The 20,021-nt window shown below is 42.7% G+C and overlaps 1 protein-coding gene across 1 annotated transcript in view; it reads left to right on the top strand.

Moving 5' to 3' along the window:
- The window catches only part of ST3GAL6 (ST3 beta-galactoside alpha-2,3-sialyltransferase 6), a gene marked incomplete in the record, with an annotated part of 79,830 nt that overhangs the window by 2,765 nt on the left and 57,044 nt on the right, over positions 1–20,021 (top strand). The window contains 1 exon segment of the mRNA XM_014582275.2: positions 7–322.

The following is a 20,021-nucleotide window of genomic DNA, read 5'->3' as shown; positions in this document are numbered from 1 at the left end:
CCCAGCCCCGCGGCAGCCGGGAGGGCTGGCCGGGCGCGCAACTCCGCGGGCGGCCGGGGGACCCTGCGGGGGAAGACCTGCCCTGGGACCGTCTTCGGTGTCCTCGCAGGCAAGCGCGTGTGTCTGAAATACCGACACGACCCTTCGCTGACTTCTCCGGTGCTAGAGGAGGAGCGGCGAGGGATCTGGAAGGTTCTGTCTGCTTAGAAAGTTCTCCAGACACCCTCCATCCCGCCACGGTAGAAGCAGACCTCGCCAAACAAACACCGAAGCAGTTGTGGAAAGGGCGGCGGTGCTGTCTGGGCTGTAGTGAAATTTCGAGGTAAGAGAGAAGAAACTTGTTACTGTGCGGCGCGGACTCTGGAGCGTCCGGCGATCTCAGCCCCCTTTCTGTTTGCTGTTTGTTTTTGTTTTGGGATTTCAGCGGAAGGGGAGGGAGGAGTGCGGTTCGCAGGTTGTGTTTGAGAACGGCGTGTAGGGGTGAGGATGGGGCGCAGGGTGACATAGTGAGTGCTAGCGTATCAGAAACCAGAGTGAATGCCAAAAGTTTCTCAGCCCACGAATCACGTTGGCTTTAAAAGGAGCGCCTGAGTGCTATGTTTAGGTGGACGGGTGAGGACTTGTAGGTCGCCTGGAATAATATTCTTGCCCTCCGAGGTCGAAGTGCCTAGTGTCCACACGGACCTTCCGGCCACGTAACTCTTCTCCAAGTCTCGGATGGTCGCGTCTATTATGCGATCCTGTATTTGATTTTGCGGTTTTCAAAGTTCCTCCTTCAGCCACAGACCATGAAATGGTGTTTTTATTTACGTGGAGATGTTAAATATCGGGGAGAGTTGGTCAAGCTGCCAGGTTATTTTCCGTTTGAAAGCATACTGATTTGACATTTCTAAATTGTGTGCTTCCTTTTTGTCTCAGTAAAGACTGCTTTTACATACCAAGATCTGCAAAATAGACATCCCTAGGTTATTAAGTTTGCTAATCAACGTAGTTTTGATAATAGCACCTTTGGTTTACAAAAAGAGAACTTTTCTAAAGAGGGAGTATTACTCTGGTCTGGCTTCCTCAGCGGTCCTTAACTGCAATGTGGAGGGGGAGGAGTGGTCTTCGTTTATTGCGGGATATTGCTTTTTTTGAACAGTGTTCTTATCATAGACTTTAATTTTACTTTTTAAGAGAGTTTGTTTTAATGGTCATGAAGTGAGGCTGCTCTTCTGACTACATACCCTTAGATTTGTTGGAGATATTCAATTTATTCTTATGTCCCAAATCAATAAAATCTTTGAAGATCACAAAATAGACAGTATTGACAGAAGAATGCATTAAGAGATACACCATTTTAAAACATCACTGTCTTTGGTGAAATTGCAATTCTCAAGTCCTCTCATTCCAGAACTCAGGGCAGAGGATTGCATTTCACAGCTATTTTCTTCTGTGGGAGATATTTTAGGGTTCTGCATCACACAGGGCCCTAGGAGAGAAGTGGATGATGCCGTGCTTCCCACAGTTCCCACATTTTCCGGCTAGCATCACGTGCTAACCATGCAGAGTGCCAGATGGCTTCTGTGGAGAATTATGACTGTCCAAGGCTGGGACCAGACGTCTGTTAAGCTTCTAGGTGATCCTCACGAAGAGGGGGAGGAGAGCATGGCATTCATACATGGTACCCACAAGGATCCCTGGTATGTTCTTGTACGCCATTGTACTTAATCTACCTTATAGCCCTGTGACACAGGACATTGTAGTCCCGGTCTTACTAAGACTGCCCTGGAGTCTGTGAATTACAGTAGATCGTGTAAAGGATTGATTTTTTCCCCTTTGTTTTATACCATCTCAGGAAGCTGCCGTGGTATACATTCTTTATACATTCTTCCATTTCTTGTCCATATTTTCTCACTTGCTGTTCACACATCTGATTTATATGACTTTGTGTGAGTATACCTTCCCAGTTACTGTTCAGGGTGGGCTTCTTGAACAGGTGGTCTGCATACTCTGCTACCCTTTATGTTGACAGCTACAGATGGTCACTGTCATGTCAGGTATCTTCTATCTTCTGCCCTTGTCCCTCTGCCACTTAGATGTGTTGTATCTGGCCAAGTCCAGAACGTTATACTTGCTCCATGAGGTTGTACTGTGAAAGTCTCTTTCCGAATTTATTTTCACTGAAGTGCCTATTTGTCTTTCAAGGACCAACGTTATCTTGGCCTGGAAGAAGTCTTCCCAAGGCTATACCCATATCCTCACAGCTGATAAGAACTTCTCCCCTGCATCCAATATAAAATAGCACACATCATAGTTTCTTTTTTCTTTTTAAATAATTATTTATATTATTATTTTTTCCCTTTAATTTGGCCAGAGAGAGAGAGAGACAAAAAGAGAGAGAGAGGAAGTGAGAAGGCAAGCTGCCAGGTCCAGGACTTGAACCATAGACAGCTGTGTGGGAATCCAGCGCCTCACCATACCACCTGCCAACCCAATCATAGTTTCTTAGTTAACCTTTATGGGTTAAAAATTGTGTTTGAGAAGTGGGCTTGATGTATGGCATAGAATATATGAATTGGGCGTTATGGCGTGTCAGTAGGAAACTGATTCCATATCAAGGTGTCAGAAATACATTCTGGGTGGCAGGAGTTCTTTCCCCGGATGGTGATACCTCAGCCCTGAATCAACAATGGCGTCTCAGATTTGGTTAAGAACTTCATGGTCATATGGTTGTGCTAAGAAGGGTCAAAATTCTGGCCGTGAGAATATGGGGGTAAAAGAGCAAGGAGCAGTAGATGGTTTTCTTCCGCCATCTGTACTTCTTTCCTTGGTTTCCGGCTGGGAAAGAGAGCCAACCTGCTTTTACTGCCACCTCCATCTGCATCTTACTAGAAGCTTTCCTCTTTCTAGACTGCTGGGAAAGATGGGAAAGAAAGCACCCAGCCCTTAGATGTCCTTATTGTGAACTCTGAAAAACTGAGTGAAAGATGTTCTTTGCTCCTTTATTCCACCACCCCCCCCCCTGCCCATAGCTAGATAAGACGAAGTGTGCTGATGACATCATTTTGTTTAGAGTTGCACTTGCAGGACTCTCTATGTTAATTTACTTTGTGTCTGGTTGGGAATGGATATCTATGGAAGGATGAGAATGAGGTCTCTAGTTAAGGAGATAGCCGAAAGCTGGCAGTCCCTCCACAGGTGGCAGGGTTCCTCTCGCCTTCCACAGCTTTTCTTCTCCCTGTGAACTGGATCTGCAGGGGCTGCACAGTGGCACAGTGGTAGAACCTGATGCTCTCTGCAAGGCTGACCCTGACCCACGTGGGAAGCTTCTGGGTTTGTATTGGGAGACTACAGGTGCCCATGATAGGGGCCGCTGAGACCGAGGACAGATCGCGGCATGGAGACACTGTTGGGCTTGCTGTCTCTCTTGCTCGTGGGAAAACAAAACAAAACAACACAACTTAAAAAACTTGGTCATCACTGATTTTCCCCTCCTTCTTTTAGACCAAGGCATAGGTACGGCCGCACAAAGAGACAGGGCTCCGTGAACCCTGTCGTGCATTCACTCTTTGTGGGATGGCTTCATGATGACATCCAGGTTCTCAGTGTTTTGGATAAAGAATGGAATGAAACATGTCAGCAGTGAAAGGAAAACGTAGTTAAGTAAAAGCAAAAGCACACTCCTGAAAGAAAGAAGCTGGGCCTCGACAGACAAAGTCAAAGGCCCTGGTAGTTGCGTTCGGAGAGGTTTATAATTTTTAAATCTAGGTCATGTTGGTTAATCATTGGCTGGGTCTACTGATTGTTCGCATCTGATTGGCTCTATCAAATGTAGGTGGGCCAACTGATTTCCTCATTAGTTATGTCAAATGTGGCTCAATCAGCTAGACACCCCCTACTAATCTGCCTATATTATATTGGGCAGGGAATTTCTGTCTTGTTTTTTATTCTAACTAGCCACATGGGCAGATGCTCCAGCCTCCTTATCTGCTTCCATTTTCTTGGAGTGGTTTTTGCTATAGGGTGTATGCACTTGCTAGAAAGAGAGACAGAGAGAAACAGAGACAGAAAGCAAAAAACCCCCCCCCCCCCCCGGGGGGGATAGCCATGCTGCAATCCCTTCTCCTTCATTCTCCTCTCAGGATCCTGAGCATGCACCACACGCACCTGGCGTGAGTTTAAGCCACCGGGTCCAGGACTCGAATCGCAGTCGACTACATGGGAGTCCAGCGACATAGTCATTACGCCAACTGCTGGTCCCGTCCATTTTCTTACTTTCTCCTGCCTCATTCTTACTTACCCTTTGCAAAAAAACTCAGAAACTCACTCAATTTCACCTAGATCCCTAAAACTACCAACACCAGCTCTTATTTTAGAACCACTCTCCACACTGAATGTTTAGTGTGTCTGAGAATTCTCTGGGTTGGCAGGTGACATCTGAAACTAGATTTTTAAAACTTATGGTAATTACTTGTCAAATCACATAACAATTGGTATTTTTTTGTAAGGAATCATTACAAAAGACGATTTCTTTCATAGCTCCTAATTTGCAATAATCTGGGTCATCTAATCAGGTATGTGGTTAGTTTACTGAAAAAGAAAGTGTGCCAAGAACCTGAATAACAAAATTATTTCCCTCTTTTAATAGTACAACCTCTTTAGGTCCACAGTTTCATGCACTTGTTTGCAAGCACTGGAGCAGGCCAAGATTTCATGCTTTAAGTTCCAGCTGCTCATTATGATATTTCTTAGGTTTCCGTTAGGCACCACTTAGCCTAGTTTGAGATACAAACAAATGCCTTAGGGGATAAAAAGTTCTTTTCAAGACTGCCACACTGGGAGGAGTCTGAAGCCAGCCAGCAGAGGGAAGAGGGGTGATAATCTAAGGGAGTAGCCCCAGCTGGAGGCTCTTACTGAGACAAATGCGGACAGAGTTTCTCACAGGATGTCTACAGAGAAGCTCCTCTTGGGTCATACTGATATTCTGTATTCGAATTTTAAAAATTAAGTAAAGGTTCTGCCTTTTAGATTTGTGTTTCTCCTGTCCCATGAGATCATGATGCTATATAAACTCCTTGTCTTTGATTTTGTGGCATCCCCTTAACCTAACCCACCAGATTTTCATGCTCACGGGTGTGAGCCCGCTGTTTCTGACCTTGTGGAGTTCTCTTCTTCAAACACATTTTATCACAAATGTTTAGGCTAGGACGACCGAAGGAAACCTTCCAACAATTTTATTAAAACCTCGTGTAACTCTTTAATACATAAGAGACCTTAATGTGTTAAGGGGTAGAGAAAGCAGTTAGGGAATCTGTACCTTTCCATGGTCAGTAGAGACCTAAAAATACAAAGATGATACATTTTCTTTTTAAATTCCCTGACTCCTTTTTCTGTATAATTCACTGCATTTCAAAATTGGGAAAGGGGGTTATCCAGTTGCCTTCAGACAAGAACAGTGAGATAATAATTGAAGCATTTAAGTGAGTCTGACTGGAGTTGTACCTGCTTTTCAGCAATGGTGATGAATTTAATTTACTATTTAATTTCATTAATAGAACATGATTGTTAAGTTTACCATTGTGAATGCAAATATTACATGAGATAAAGAACACTACTGTCAAAATACTTTTTGGTAGTGGGAGCAAATATTTCAGGTAAATGTTAATTTAGCTCATTATTTTTTATTTATCCTAGTTACGCTACAGATAGATAGTAAATAATTGGATTTTTTTTTCAATAAACAGAATGCTAGGAAAAATGTGTGCTTTCTGATCATCAATTAAATATTTATGGATGTTTTCCAGGCACTGAATTTTTAGAGGTACAAATCTGATCCACTTTTTGTAAAAAAAAAAAAATCTGTTTTTGGAAATATTTGATAGGTAAGGTTCTTCTGCTATAATCATAAAATAAAATAAAACAAAATAAAATAACTACATGTTTATTGAAAAAAAAAGTTTAACCTAAGCTCTCCATCTATGACCACGGATATTCCTGTTCATGGGTCTTTCATAATAATCTTCCTCAAGAATGGAATTTTTCTTTTTCCTCAAAAATCTAGAGAATTTCTCCCACCAGTCCTTGGAGGGTTCTGCCATCTCACGTCACTGTTTCTGCTTTTTCACTTGACCTTGTAGCCGTGTCTGGCCTCCCAGTGCTCTGGTCCAGGCTGTTCTTTAACACTCAGTACATTTCTCTTTCCACCACATACTCCCCCCCAAGCTACGTAACCCGTACTTGATTTCCAACTTTATGGCTTGTCACCGCCCTGCTCTGAACAAGCTGCCTGACTTCTCTAAACTGCACTTCTCTTTCCTATCCTTTTGAAATCATGTCTGCATCACAGATCTTTTGATACTTAAATTTAAAACACACAGAAATAGTTCAGTATAGTTCCTACCAGATACCAAACATTTAATTGTTAATTAATGTTATCTGACGTTATTACTATTATAGCACTATTTTTTAATGTTTGCTAGAGGGTTTGTACACTTGCCAGAGAGAACCCAGGGATGTTGGCTGAGAAAGCACCCCCCATAGGGCATTGTCCCACCACAGTCTCTTAGGGACTTTGGGCATACATGCACATGTGCCCAACATGTTTTTCAAGCTACCTCACTGACCATGTCGGGTCCAGCTACTTTAACCATCATGTTGCCAGCTGGCCCTTAACACTATTATTGTAGGTATTATTACAACCGTATTCTTCCTCAAATAGCAAAAAATGAGCTTTCTTTTTTTCTGAGAGAGAGATTTTCACTACAGGGCATGTGCACTCATCAGAGAGACAGAGAAAGAGACAGAAAGACAGAAAGTGAGAAATCACCCCCCTTCCCCCCATCACCACACCACAATCCTGTTTCTTCCATTCTCCTCTCAGGATTTTAAACAAGCAAGCACATGCATCTGGAGTGAGTTTCAAGCCACCATGTCCTGGGACTCGAACCATGATCGGCCATATGGAAGTCCAGAGACATAACCATTATGCAATCTGCTGGTCCCTAAAAATAAGCTTTTTCCTGAATACTTTTCTGCATGATCTTATGTAGCTTTAATATTTTTCTCACATTTGTTTTGTCTTAGCTCCTGACTTGACTTTGCACTAATTAAATGTTTGTGTATTTTAAACATTTTTAAAACTAAACTTTAGTGAATAGCAACAAATATTTGGATTCATGGGCACACAGAGAGAGACTGTGTGTGTGTGTGTCCAGGTACTTTTAATAGAATTGGGGAACAAAATCTGTTGGTCGAATATAGTTGAATGAGTTTTTCACAATAAACTAGGTTAAGGAGTAAAACTACTCTCTAGATGTCTGTTTAAAAACTTAACATCTTTCAGCTAAAGTCTAAACAATATAGTTATTGTCTTTTTTTTTTCATTTCTAGAGGGCACATGTGCTCCTCAGAGGGAGAGGGAACTACATGGTAATGCCACAGTCCTTTCTCCTCCACCTCTGTCCTGTTGGAATTTCGAGCACACACGCACATGAGCCCAGTGTGTTTTTCATGCCACCAGGGCCAGGATTCTTACCATGTGGTTGACCATGTAGGATCTTGCACCCTTAACCATGCCACCATTCCAGCCCATAATTCCTATTTTTGAAACAGCTTTATGTATGCTTGCTACCCTAGATTCTTCTCTCCTCATCCAAGTACAGTGTGAAGGTAGAAAGGGAAATTGACTTTGGAGAGCAGAGTCCTAACACATAATTTCAATTTATAGCAGCAAGTGTGAAGCTTGGTGGATTGGAGAAAGGAGAGGGAGAGCATTCCAGGCCATGGAAACAGCATGATCAGAGGCACTGAGCCATGAAACAGTGTTGAGTAGGATTGAGAGTGGCACAAAGATTGGTGTTATTAGAGCATAAAGTTCAAAGTCAAGCATTTCAGGAAATGAGGCAGAAGAGGCCATCAGACTTAAAGGCCTATGGCCAATCTATTTCTATCTCCGTGTAAAGCATGCACTTAGGGAGGTAGGTCCATGTAGACAATTTATGGCAAATTCTGCATGTTGCTTCTAGCTGCAGACTTAGATTTTACGTAAGGCTTCTAATGCATCTCTCCCAACTGCTGTCATCATAAAGGAACAATGAAAACATCGGTTAAATTAATAAATAAGGAATCATTAGAGCTCTCATTTTAATAACGCAAATATTTAAAGGCTATATTTGCTAAGTAGCATTTATGACTGGCATGGGATTTTGTTGGAAATTTGATGATAGAGATAGGCTTGATCAGGAGGGAGACATCCAGTAAGAACAGTCAGGAAGATTGCTACAAATTGATGACCTTGAAACCTTCAGCTTCTCCTTAAGATATCTAACACGACACAAGACTAAGTGCCTCTATTCTCAGCTTCATTTTGTACAATATACCTTTCATAATTTACATATAAATTTTGGTCAGTAATCGACTTGTATTTCTATTTTTAAAAATGATTATTTGATTACATTTGATTTATTTTTTGATTTGACAAGAGAGAAAGAGCAAGCCACCAGATACAGGACTCGAACTATAGTCAGCCATGTGAGAGACCAGTGCCTTTGTTGGCATTGTAGTTAATTTTTGGCCTCCTTCCTTGCTCCACTCTCTTTTTGAAAAGAGATTCTTGCTATAGTGCATTCACTGGAGACAGACAGGCAGAGAAAGAGAGAAAGTGAGAAATCACTCCCCACGGAGGACAACTGTAGCACAATCCCTTCTCCATTCTCCTCTCCGAATTTTGGGCACATATACACATACACCTAGAGTGAGTTTCAAGCCCCAGAGTCAGGGACTCGAACGGCGTTCAGCCATGTAGGAGTCCAGTGCCACAACCACTATGCCACTTGCTGCTCCCCCCTCTTAATTTGATATATCAATATGTCACTCACAGCTTATGCAATGTTTCATGTTAAATGTCTGAATTATATTTAAATGTAGATTTTTTTATACTCCTAAAATACATTTATGAAGTTAAAGTATTGCCTACTAGCTTCTAACTCTATCTTTGGGGTGATTTCTCTTTCTTGGACATTAAGCAACAAGACCCAAAACAGTCTAGCCACAAGAACTTGAAATTCCCAGAAAAGAATTAAATGTAAAGGAAGAAACACTGGAATTCACTTCAACTGTAATTAGCCTGAAAATGGAATGTGGGGGAGACATCTTCAAGGAGACTAGAAAAACAGGGCAAAGCAGAATGTCTCAGCATATTTCCAGCAAGGGAGAAGAAACCCTGATTGTGGGTCTGTGTTTATCAAACAACTTTTAATTATCACCTGCGGATTTGCCTATACAAGTTGCCGGTCTGCCTGGACCAGCAGATGGCATAATGTTTACATCGCTGGATGCCCACATAGCCAACCATGGTTCAAGTCCCAGACCTGGTGGCTTAAACCTCACACCAGGTGCATGCATGCCCAAAATCCCAGGAAGAGAATGGAGAAGGGATTGCAGTGTGGCCATCCCCCTGGTGTGTGTGGGGGTGATTTCTCACTTTCTCTCTCTCTCTCTCTCTCTGTCTCTCTGGTGAGTGCACACACCTTATAGCAAAAATTCTCTCTGTCAGAAAAAACACATATGCAGACTCCTTGTCACTTATATTTTTCTCATTGTAAATGAACTATTTTGGCATTCCAGGTAATATACCAGCCTCTTAGGAATGTGCTCTCAGATGAGCTAACCAAGCTGTCAGCCCCTGACTGTGCCACTCCTCCCAGCTAATGCCCTTCTCTGAGGTGCTCCCGTTTCTTGGACAGTTCCATCTTCTCTAATATGTTTCAAGTAATTTTTATAAAAGAATTCCGTCAGATATACAAGGAAATACACAAACCATTGAAGTATAGCTCAATAAATATCCTCACGGAAAATGCACCCAAAGTAAGCTGCTTTGAGATGAAGAAATATGAGGGACCTCATGGCAACATGGAAGTGAATTATGTTTTGGTGCAAAATTTTTGAAAACCCATGCATAGTTTTCCGTAATGCTCATTTTCTGTGAACTTTTTGAGGACCCTTTCTAGACATAACCAGCCTTCCCAGAAGGGCAGCAGGGGCTCCCATTTAGTCACCATTACTCTCCTCAAATGGAATCACTATTCTTTTTCCACCATATTTTGTTTTTCTTTAACATTAATTAACACCCGGGTATTCCAAATATTCTAGAGCATCAGGGTACTTAAGCTGATGATGAGGACTGGGCACTCCAAGCAGGAGTTCTGTTGTGTTCCCCCTAAAAAAGGTATGTTTATCTCCTATTCCTCATTACCTCAGAACGTGACCTGATTTGGAAAAAGGGTTGTGGCAGATGTAATTAGTAAAGATGAGGTTGTACTCAGTAGGGCAGAGTCTTAACCCAAACTGATTGGCATCCATCTAAGAAAGAGACACAGGAGAATTCCATGTGAAGGTGGCGGATTGGAGTGATACATCTATAAGTCTCAGAATGCTGACAATCCACCCAGTGTGAGGAAGAGGCAAGGAAGGATTTTCCCTGTAGTTTTTGGAGGGAGCATAGCCCTTGATGCTGGACTTCAGCATGCAGAACTGTGAGGCAATACCTTTCTGTTGTTTAAGCCTCTTGGTTTGCAGCACTGTGTTCCAGCAGCCCTAGGACACTAACACTGAAGGTCTGCAATGGGACTTGAGTTCCAACAGCTCTTCTTCACTTCTGGAACACACCTGGGCCTGAGGCCTGGGCCGTGAGATTGCCTAAGGAGTGATGGCTACACCCTGTCTAAGCAGCTCCTCTCTGACCGAATCATGGATGCCTCTCTGGCCCCTGGTTCTCATTGTCTGTGAGGTACCCAGAGAAAGGCAGAGGTGGCATACTATTTATTCCATGAGTGTTCTCTTCATTTCTGTCTCTGCAGCTGCACGTTGACACTGAGCCACTTTGGTTTCCTGACATGCTTCCGGCAAGGCCTTGCGGATCAGCCCTTCTGCACCGCATCTGGGTCTCTCCTGAAGGGTCCTTGTTCATCCTCCAGACCCGGACTAGGGCCACATCCCATGTGCAGTTTTCCCTAGCTCCTCTGGGCCAGAATCATCATTGATAGGAAAAAGAAATCAGTTCACTTCATTTTTAAAAAAAATGAAATCTTTATTTTTCATATAGTGTGGCCTATTATGAAGAAAGGCTTCATTTTGCTCTCCTTAGGCATACTGGTTCTGATTTGAGAGAATAAAAAAAGTCCTCAGATCAAAAAGCAGTCTAAGAACGAAGCTTTCGTTCATAATAAGGAACTGCACCAAGCACATTAGGTGGCAGGATGTCGTTTCTTCAGCAAAGTGCTGCTTTTAAACTGCTGGACAGCCTGTCTGTTTTCATTTTGGGCTGAGTTTCTGGTGTCAGGGGAAGTCACAAGGACCTCACTGTTGTGAAGTCCCCAGGTGACTGTACAGGCTCAGGCCAGTTCCTGTGTTCTCTGTCCCCGCCCTTGCTTGGGGACCTAAGGGACTCTGCTGGAACCCTTTCTTTTAAACGCTCTTAGCACAGCCTGCCCTGTGGTCTCAAACATCCCCAGAATAGAGTGAGGCCTCTGCTTCCTCTTTTCTTACTGGTAGTAACTATGAGAAAGTCTTTAGGGCATTTTCTGACATCAAACATTGGGACATCCAGAAATTTAAGCTTTGGTTTCTGGTCTGTTGGCTGTTCCTTATTCTCTTGATCAGCTTCTTTCAATTTTTGTTTCCTGTTTTTCATACTTGGGAAGTATTTTGCCATTTAGGGGAGGGGAGTTTTAGGCTAATCATATTTTCTGTTTATTATACATTTTATACAATGGAAAAAATTTTAAAATATTGGTACTTTGAACCCACAGTTAAAAGGTCAAGGGTATATTAGGTTTGTATTTAAGTGTGTGACAATGAGAGGTCTTCACAAAGTTTATGGAAAATGAGTATTATTGAAAAAAAATCCATGGATTTCAAATATTTTCTGTACAAAAGTAAACTCCTACTTTAATTCCATTTTTTCATGAGCTTTTTGACTTTTATGTTGACTTCCCTTTAGTAGGTCTGTACTCTATCCTCGCAGTTCAGTCAGGCCTTGTGCTCTGAGATTGATTCCATGGCACATGATAGATGGACAGTGAATATCTGTGTCAGATGGATGGATAGACAGACAAATGGTGGAGCTGCCCTATCTGATTGGCAAGTTTCCTCACTAAACTGCTAGTGGGGTGACTTTCAGTTGTTTGTTAGTGCTGCCTCCTGAAACCTGGAGCATTTTCCCAGGCCCAGGGGGATTTCTTGAGCTTGAGCCAGGGATCCAGTAGAAGTGGTATCTCTTTGGCTTGCCTATAGAATGTGCTAAGACATTTTCTTAATTGTCCTGAACGTGGGGCCAGACAGTCAGAATCCCTTGGGATCCCTAATATGCTGGAATTACTTCTTTCACTGAGAACCCCTATTTCTTTCTTTCATTTACCTTCTTGGAGATGGTGTATACTTCTGTGGAAATCTCCTAGGAGAACAGATTTTCTTGCCCCCTCGTCAGAAGAGCAATGTCTCTCTTTGCGCTCCCTTTTGTGTTTTTGAGTTGGGTTATTGTATAATGCGTGAAGTCATCAGTAAAGAGTCATTCACATTTTGAAAGATCTACCTTCTAAGATTTTCTCAGATTCTTTAATAGAAAGTAATGTTAAAAGTGTGGGAATCCAGTAGATGGGTCTTCATGTATTTGTGAAGACTTGACTCCATTTAGCTGTGCATAAGTCTATCAAACATCTGAATAAACACCTCAGAATTCTTTGATTCAACTTATTTGCTATCCTTTCTATAAGGTTGTGCCTAGGGTTATTTGATGGTCAGCACACGGAACAGAGCATTCCAGAGAAACCACTGGTTTGTTTATCTACTTTCCCCACGCTTTTTCCGTCCAGTGTGGTTATCAGAAAGAGAAAGTTGTTGTAAGAAGACTCTTTTTTTTGCCTCTACTTTTTCTTTAACATGTTGTATTCTCAATCAGATTATTATAGATTCATATAAGCTAGAAATTTAGTTTCTCATTTAAAATAGTATTTACTTTCTATTTTCAGATATTGCTACTATTTAAAATATCTAGGTATAATTATTATTTTATAGTAGAAAAGGGGAGAAAGCGAGGGGGAGAGAGAGGGTATTTGACAGGGTCTCCCCATGCTGTAGTCTGTCTCCTCAGCCTATCAGTTTAGCTAGGGTCTCAGGGACACACTCCATGCCTGCCTCAAAACACAAACGTTTAGGCTGGTGCAGGAGCTGAGCCTAGTCCTCCCATAGGGCTCCAGCATTGTGCAGCCGTGCTCTCCCACCTGTACCACTATGACAAAGACCAAAAAATCTACATATGTTTATACCAAAGGTTTATGCTTCTGAAAAAAACTAGGGTCAGAAGGTGGGGCGGAGGTTAAGGTACTGGATCTACATGCCTGGCTGTATGGGTCAAGTTCCAGACCCAGTGACTTGAAAAGCATGTGAGGCATGTGTGCGTGTATGTTCAAAATTCCAAGAAGATAATGGAGAAAAATTGTAGTGTGGCCACCTCCCCCCTCCTCCCCCCGACTCTGGGGGGAAGAGTGATTTCTCCCTTCTCTCTCTCAGTCTCTCTCCAGTGAGTACATGAGTCCTATAGCAAACAAACAAAAGTAAAACTAAAAAAAACTAAAACTCTATTTAAAAATAAAATTATGTAACCAGCAGATGGCATAATGGTTATGTCTCTGCACTCACATGGCTGTCTGCGGTTCAAGTCTCAGACCCAGAGGCTTAAAACTCATGCCAGGCACATGTGCATGCGTGCCCCAAATCCCAAGAGGAGAATGAAGGAGAAGGGATTGCAGGATGGCCATATCCCTGGGGAGTAATTTCTTGCTTTCAGTCTCTGTGTCTCTCGTGAGCACACATGCGCTATAGCAAAAATCTCTCCACACACACAAAAAAAATTAAAATTAAATTACATTGTTAAAGTATTTATAACAATGTGTAGGATTCAGTGACCTGGTAAACTGTTTTTACTAGATAGGCAAAAAGAGATTTAGCTCTAAAATGACATTTAAATAGCCATTTCCCTGAAAAACAAAACAAACGTCTACTCTAGGGAATAAATAACTTTGAGATATATTTGATTGATACAATGCCCTGTAGCATTTTTTTAAAGTTTATTTATTTCTCCTATGAGAGAGATAGGCACAGAGAGACAGAGAGAGTGAATGTGAGAGAAGCACCCCCCTGAGATCCACCCTGTGATCCTGCCTGCGTCACAGGCACGTGTACACCCAGTGTGCTCAGGGAGGGACTGGGACATAAGCCCATAACCTTCCCCATCACCATCGTGCTACACCTGGACCTCTGCCGCATTAAGAGAATGAACAAAGCTTTTATGCCTCATCTAGGTAGGTAGGCCACAAAACCAAAGAATGAAGTTAAAAACACAGATTTCACAATATTATCTGTTTTCTGTGTAAATGATAAACATCATTTAAAACAATATCACATATCGTATAAAGTTTACGAATGTGCATGTATTTGTATTTGTGCCTGAATAAAAAGCGGGCTGCTTGCCTGTCAGATTTATGATGGTGGTTGTTTCTGGGGAAAGAGGAATAGGGTAGAGAAGGGAATATGAATTCACGTTGTAAAAAAAAGATCCCTGAGAAGAAATGGTTATTTTGGTTAGTGGGTTCATGAGCATTTATTATATTAAAATTTGAGGGGACAGCAGATGGCATAAAGGTTATGTCAGTGGACTTCCACATAGTTAACCACAGCTCAAGTCCTGGACCTAGAGACTTAAAACTCACGCTGGGTGTATGTGCATGCGTGCCCAAAATCCTGAGAGGAAGATGGAGGAGAAAGGATTTGGGCATGGCCATCCCCCTAGGGCATGATTTCTTGTTTTCTGTTTGTCTCTCTCTGGTGAGTGCACACACCCTATAGCAAAAATCTCTCTAAAAAAAAAATGGACTTCTGTCCCGACCCGGGGGGACAGCACGGGTTTCCTGAGTGAAGGAGTGAGAGCCAGGGCAAGCAGCGTAGTGTTACAGCACGGAGACGACAGTGTCGTCTGTTTATTGTGGGCAGCACGGTACAGCACAGAGACGACGCAGTGTCACAGCTCTTAAGGGTCGCGTCGTCTACTGTGAGCAGCTCGGAGACGACGCGGTATCACAACTCTTCAGGGTCGTCCGGAGACGATGTAGTGTTACAGCTCTTCAGGGTCTCCCAGTTCGTCTGGAGACGATGCAATGTCAGCTCTTCAGGATCTTCAGTTGTCGTCTTCCTGGTCGTCGTCCCGGGCCTCTGTGTCGTCTTCTTGGTCGTCTGTGTCGTCCGGCTACTGTGGGCCAGGCATCGTGGTTATTTATATACACTCTGGTGGGTTGTAACCGGTGTGCCCTGATTGGTTGTAAGTGGTGGGTTATGATTGGTTGCTTTTGGACCAATCATGAGGTACCGGATATGCAAATTTGAGGGATTCTAGTGGTCAATCAGAGCAAGGTTTCGAAGGTCAGGTTTTTGGAAGGGAACCAATCATGGTAATTGTTTGCTCTCTGAGAAACCTCGGCAGACTCGCTGGTGTGCAGCTTCCCACAGACTTCTGTTACCATTTTGTAATAAATTCTGTATATTATTTCCTAATGAAATACATTCCAACTAGGATCCATACCTTTATCAAGATTCCGGGGAGAAGACTGAAGCTCTTGTTTTAATACCTGTGGTCGGAGCCAGCAAGGGGTATTGTAGTTGAGGTATGGGATGCTTGACCACAGTTCAAGTGCCAGACCTGGTGGCTTACAAATCACACTGGGCGTGTGTGCTCAAAATTCCAAGAGGAAAATAGAGTAGAAGGGATTGTGGCATGGCTATCACCTAGGGGGTGATTTCTCACTTTCCCTCTCTCTCTGCCTCTGTCTCTCTCTCTCCAGCAAGCACATGCACACTACGGCAAAAACCTAAAAAAAAAACCAGAAAGGATCTTCATAAAGCTCATGGAAAATGCGTATAATGAAAAAGCTATGTATGGATTTAAAAAACAATTATACACCAAAATAAACTTGTATTTAATTCTATTTCCCCATGAACTTTTTATTTATTTATTTATTTTTGAGAGATTTTCACTGTAGGGCGTGTGCGCTCGCCAGACAGACAGAGAGAGACATAGAGACAGAAGCGAGAAATCACCCCCCAGGGGGGATGGTCACGCCGCAATCCCTTCTCCTCCATTCTCCTCTCGGGATCTTGGGCACGCACGCACACGCGCCCGGCGTGAGTTTTAAGCCACCGGGTCCGGGACACGAACCGCGGTCGACTACGTGGGAGTCCAGCAACATAGCCATTACGCTAACTGCTGGTTCCCCCCATGAACTTTTTGAAGTCTTCTCACACATCTAATATTTTATGTCATTCTATGAAAAAAGAAAATTGTGGAATTTTGAACATGAGAAGAGCTCCAGGTGGACCTGCATCCCACGAAGCTGAAGCCTGGGAGAGCAGCATATAAGTTAGGGATAAAGATCCCAGCAACGACGTCCCTATGCCCACACCAGGCTTGATAATTTCTAGCTGGAGACCCTGTGCAAGTCATTTATCTTCTCCAGACCTCAGTTTCCTTGTGTATAGAATAATAGTACCCATCTCAGTGCTGCACTGAGGATTCTATGGTATAAAGTAGCATGCAACAAAGACCAACTCATATTTTTATAATCACTCCCACTATCAGCAGCCTCAGTTTTCCTAGTATGCCTTTTGCATTCTCACCTCAGAAGTTTTGTAAATGCTGTTTCCTGGGCCTGGAATATTTTTCCTTTCCACCCTGTTTCATCTGGTTAACTCCTGCTCATCTTTCTCAGTCCTTCCCTACCTGTGTCAATTCCTAATCATGCTACGTTGTAAGTTAATAATTACCTGGGAGCTATTGCTAGTGTCTGCCACACTTCCTAGGTTGTAAACTGTTTATCTTCACTGCTGTATCCCTGGTGTGTAGAACGTATCTGGCATAGAATGACCATTGTGAAATTCTTTATTGAGTAATTCCACAAAGTTGCACTGGAAGGTGGAGTTACTTTTATTAAGAAATGATTTTGACTAAATGTGCTTTATCTTAAAGATTAACCTATGGAGGGGTCGGCAGATGGCATGGTGGTTGAGGTTCTGGACTCCCACATGGCTGACTATGATTTGAGTTCCGGGCCTGGTGGCTTGCTTTCTCACTTTTCTTTTCTCTCTCTCTCTGGTCAAATTGAATAATAGTAATTAATATTGATAAAGTTAAATAAAATATATATAGTTTTTACACATACTGGTCATCTTTTATTGGATGTGAATTCTCGACTGGGATATGAAAGGACTCAAGTTCCTCTGGAGGGTGCTAAGCCAAGGAGATGAAGGTCTGGTTCAGTGTATGCCCTCCATGCTGGCCCTCTTCAGTGGTATTTGCGTTGCCGCTCATGTTTGAGTTCTTTTTTTTGGAGAGGTTTTTGCTATAGGGCGCGTGCGCTCGCCAGACAGAGAGAGACAGAGAGATAGAAAGCAGGAAATCACCCCCCAGGGGGGATGGCCACACCGCAATCCCTTCTCCTCCATTCTTCTCTCGGGATCTTGGGCACGCACGCACACGCGCCCGGTGTGAATTTAAGCCACCGGGTCCAGGACTCGAACCACGGTCGACTACATGGGAGTCCAGCGACATAGCCATTACGCTAACTGCTGGTCCCAGTGTTTGAGTTCTTATAGGAAAGGCAGTAGCTGAAGAGCACAAAAGTGGCCAGCACCATAGAAACCCGAGCAACACCCCCTTTCTGCACATTGACGTACTTGTTGTAATATCGGTAGTAACCTCTCTGAAATGCTGCAGCAGTGCCTTGAGGAGTAAAATCCCGCATCAGCATCCAGCTTGGCAGTTCCCCAAGTTTGACATCCATGAGGCTCTTTTCCTTCACTGGTACGACTGACACCATCTTGGAGTCCTGGTGTCTGCTGCATTAATAAAATAATTCTTAAAAAAAGAAATATTTATTTATTTATCATCATTATTTTTCAATTTGACTGGGAAGAGACAGAGAGGGAGAGAAAGTAAGAAAGCAAGCAACCAAGTCCAGGACTTGAACTGTGGTCAGCCATGTGGGAGTCCAGCGCCTTTAACCACCATGCCACCTGCTGGCCCTAATAAAATAAGTTGTTAATTATATAATAATTGTATGATCCATTATTTAATTAGGTTCTTGGCAAAAACGTTTAGAACACCAATTTGTGAGGATAAACTCCATTTGTAAGGGCAAACACGGATTGCAAATAGCCCTGGAGCTGAGGAACACCTTTGACTTTTGGTAAAATTTGTGAATCCAGCGCTTTTTAATCAACCTTGTGCTGCTCTGAAGTCTCCTATTTCTCCTTCTCTGTGTCAAAGATCTCACCTTCCTGGTATCTGCCTTCCACAGTTTTTTGTTTGTTTGTTTTTTCTTGAAGTAAGCATTGGTAAGGTGCTTTGGGATTTTTACTTTGCTAATATCAATTTTCGTGGAAGTGGTGATGACAGATTTCTGGTTTGTTCTACCCAGTGGACCTCGATTCAGAACCAGCGGTCCGGTTATAAGTAGCAAGCCACTGCTCAGCTGCTTCAGGAAAACCACTCTCTTGCCTCTGTGGCGTCCAGTGAGGATGATCAGAATGGTCCCAGGAATGACGCTAGCTCGCAGCTTTCTCACATGCTGACAGGTTTTTTTGCCGTAGCTCAACAGCTTTCAAGGCACTTCTTCGGTAGGATAATACCTAGGCATTTTGTGCAGTTTAACCACCCGGGTGCCACCATTCTTGTCTCCACCAACTGGTTTTGTGACAGTCGCAAGAGCCTTCTCCTTTTTCGTTTCGATCCCAGATTTAGTGGCCGAGTATTTCCTCTTGTCCATGGCCTTCCTGGAATACACGACAGACCGGGAGTATCTGCCAATGCCCTGGACTTGGACTGGCTTTCCACTGCAATGGGTCTTCCCCTTCTTGGGCTTTTTAGTCCTCGGGTTGCCCTTTTTAACCTTGTCACTGGCATCAGCCTTCTTGGCTTCAGGTTTCTTTTCCTTAGTATCTGCTTCACAGCTTTTTCATCTGCCATCTTGTATAGTGGGAAAGAGAATTGCCAATAAAATAATTCTTTAAAAATAAGATTAACCTACTGGTATTAGGAATTATATCTAGGATTACATAATTTCATTAAAAATATATATCCATTGGTTTATTTGTACTAATAAATTATGAGGTAGCCAATTTCAGATTCATCTCATCCAATGGATAGTGGTGTATATTTTCATTGCCATGGAAAGCAGGACCGTTTCCAACATTGGGATCTTAAGATTTGATACATGCTTATCTGATTGTTCACTCTCAGTTTAACTCATTCCTTTATTTTAAAAATAGCGGAAGTGATAAGGAGTAAAATTAATAAGCAGGAAATGATACTTCCTAAGGACCAGAACAACATAGGCTTATCCAGAATAGGCTGGCATCATAAATAATCCGGGAGGGGGAAAAAGACTTTTGTAAATCAGATGGAATATTATTTGTAATTTTTAAGCGGATAATAAATAATCTGGGAAAAAAGGCTTTTGTAAATCAGATGGAATAGTATTTGTAAATTTTAAGTAGATCCTTTGGAAGGAGGACTTTCAGAATCTGGGGAAAGACAAGAAACTGGTTCTCTCTTAGCTCTAGGTTTATTTAATCTGGGAGAAAAATAGGAGAATGCCTTCCAATTTCAGGAAGGTGGGCATTAGCACATTTCTCCAGGAAAGGCATCACATAAGATTTAAACCAATGTAAGCCCACCTTTATTAGATAGGTAGAGGAAAAGTGGAAAATATGACTGAGCAAGAAATGAAGACGTTCAAGGCATTGAAGAATTCTTACCCAGGGACCAGCAGTTAGCGTAATGGCTATGTCACTGGACTCCCATCTAATCGACCGCAGTTCGCCTCCTGGACCCGGTGGCTTAAAACTCACACCAGGTGCATGTGCGTGCGTGCCCAAGATACCAAGAGGAGAATGGAGGAGAAGGAATTGCGGCGTGGCCATCCCTTGTGGGGGGT

The sequence above is a fragment of the Tupaia chinensis genome, unplaced genomic scaffold, assembly GCF_000334495.1.
Source record: "Tupaia chinensis unplaced genomic scaffold, TupChi_1.0 Scaffold143570_1, whole genome shotgun sequence".
Lineage (NCBI taxonomy): Eukaryota > Metazoa > Chordata > Mammalia > Scandentia > Tupaiidae > Tupaia > Tupaia belangeri.
Note: the sequence above shows the minus strand (reverse complement) of the source record. Positions and strands in the feature narration are given on the sequence as shown.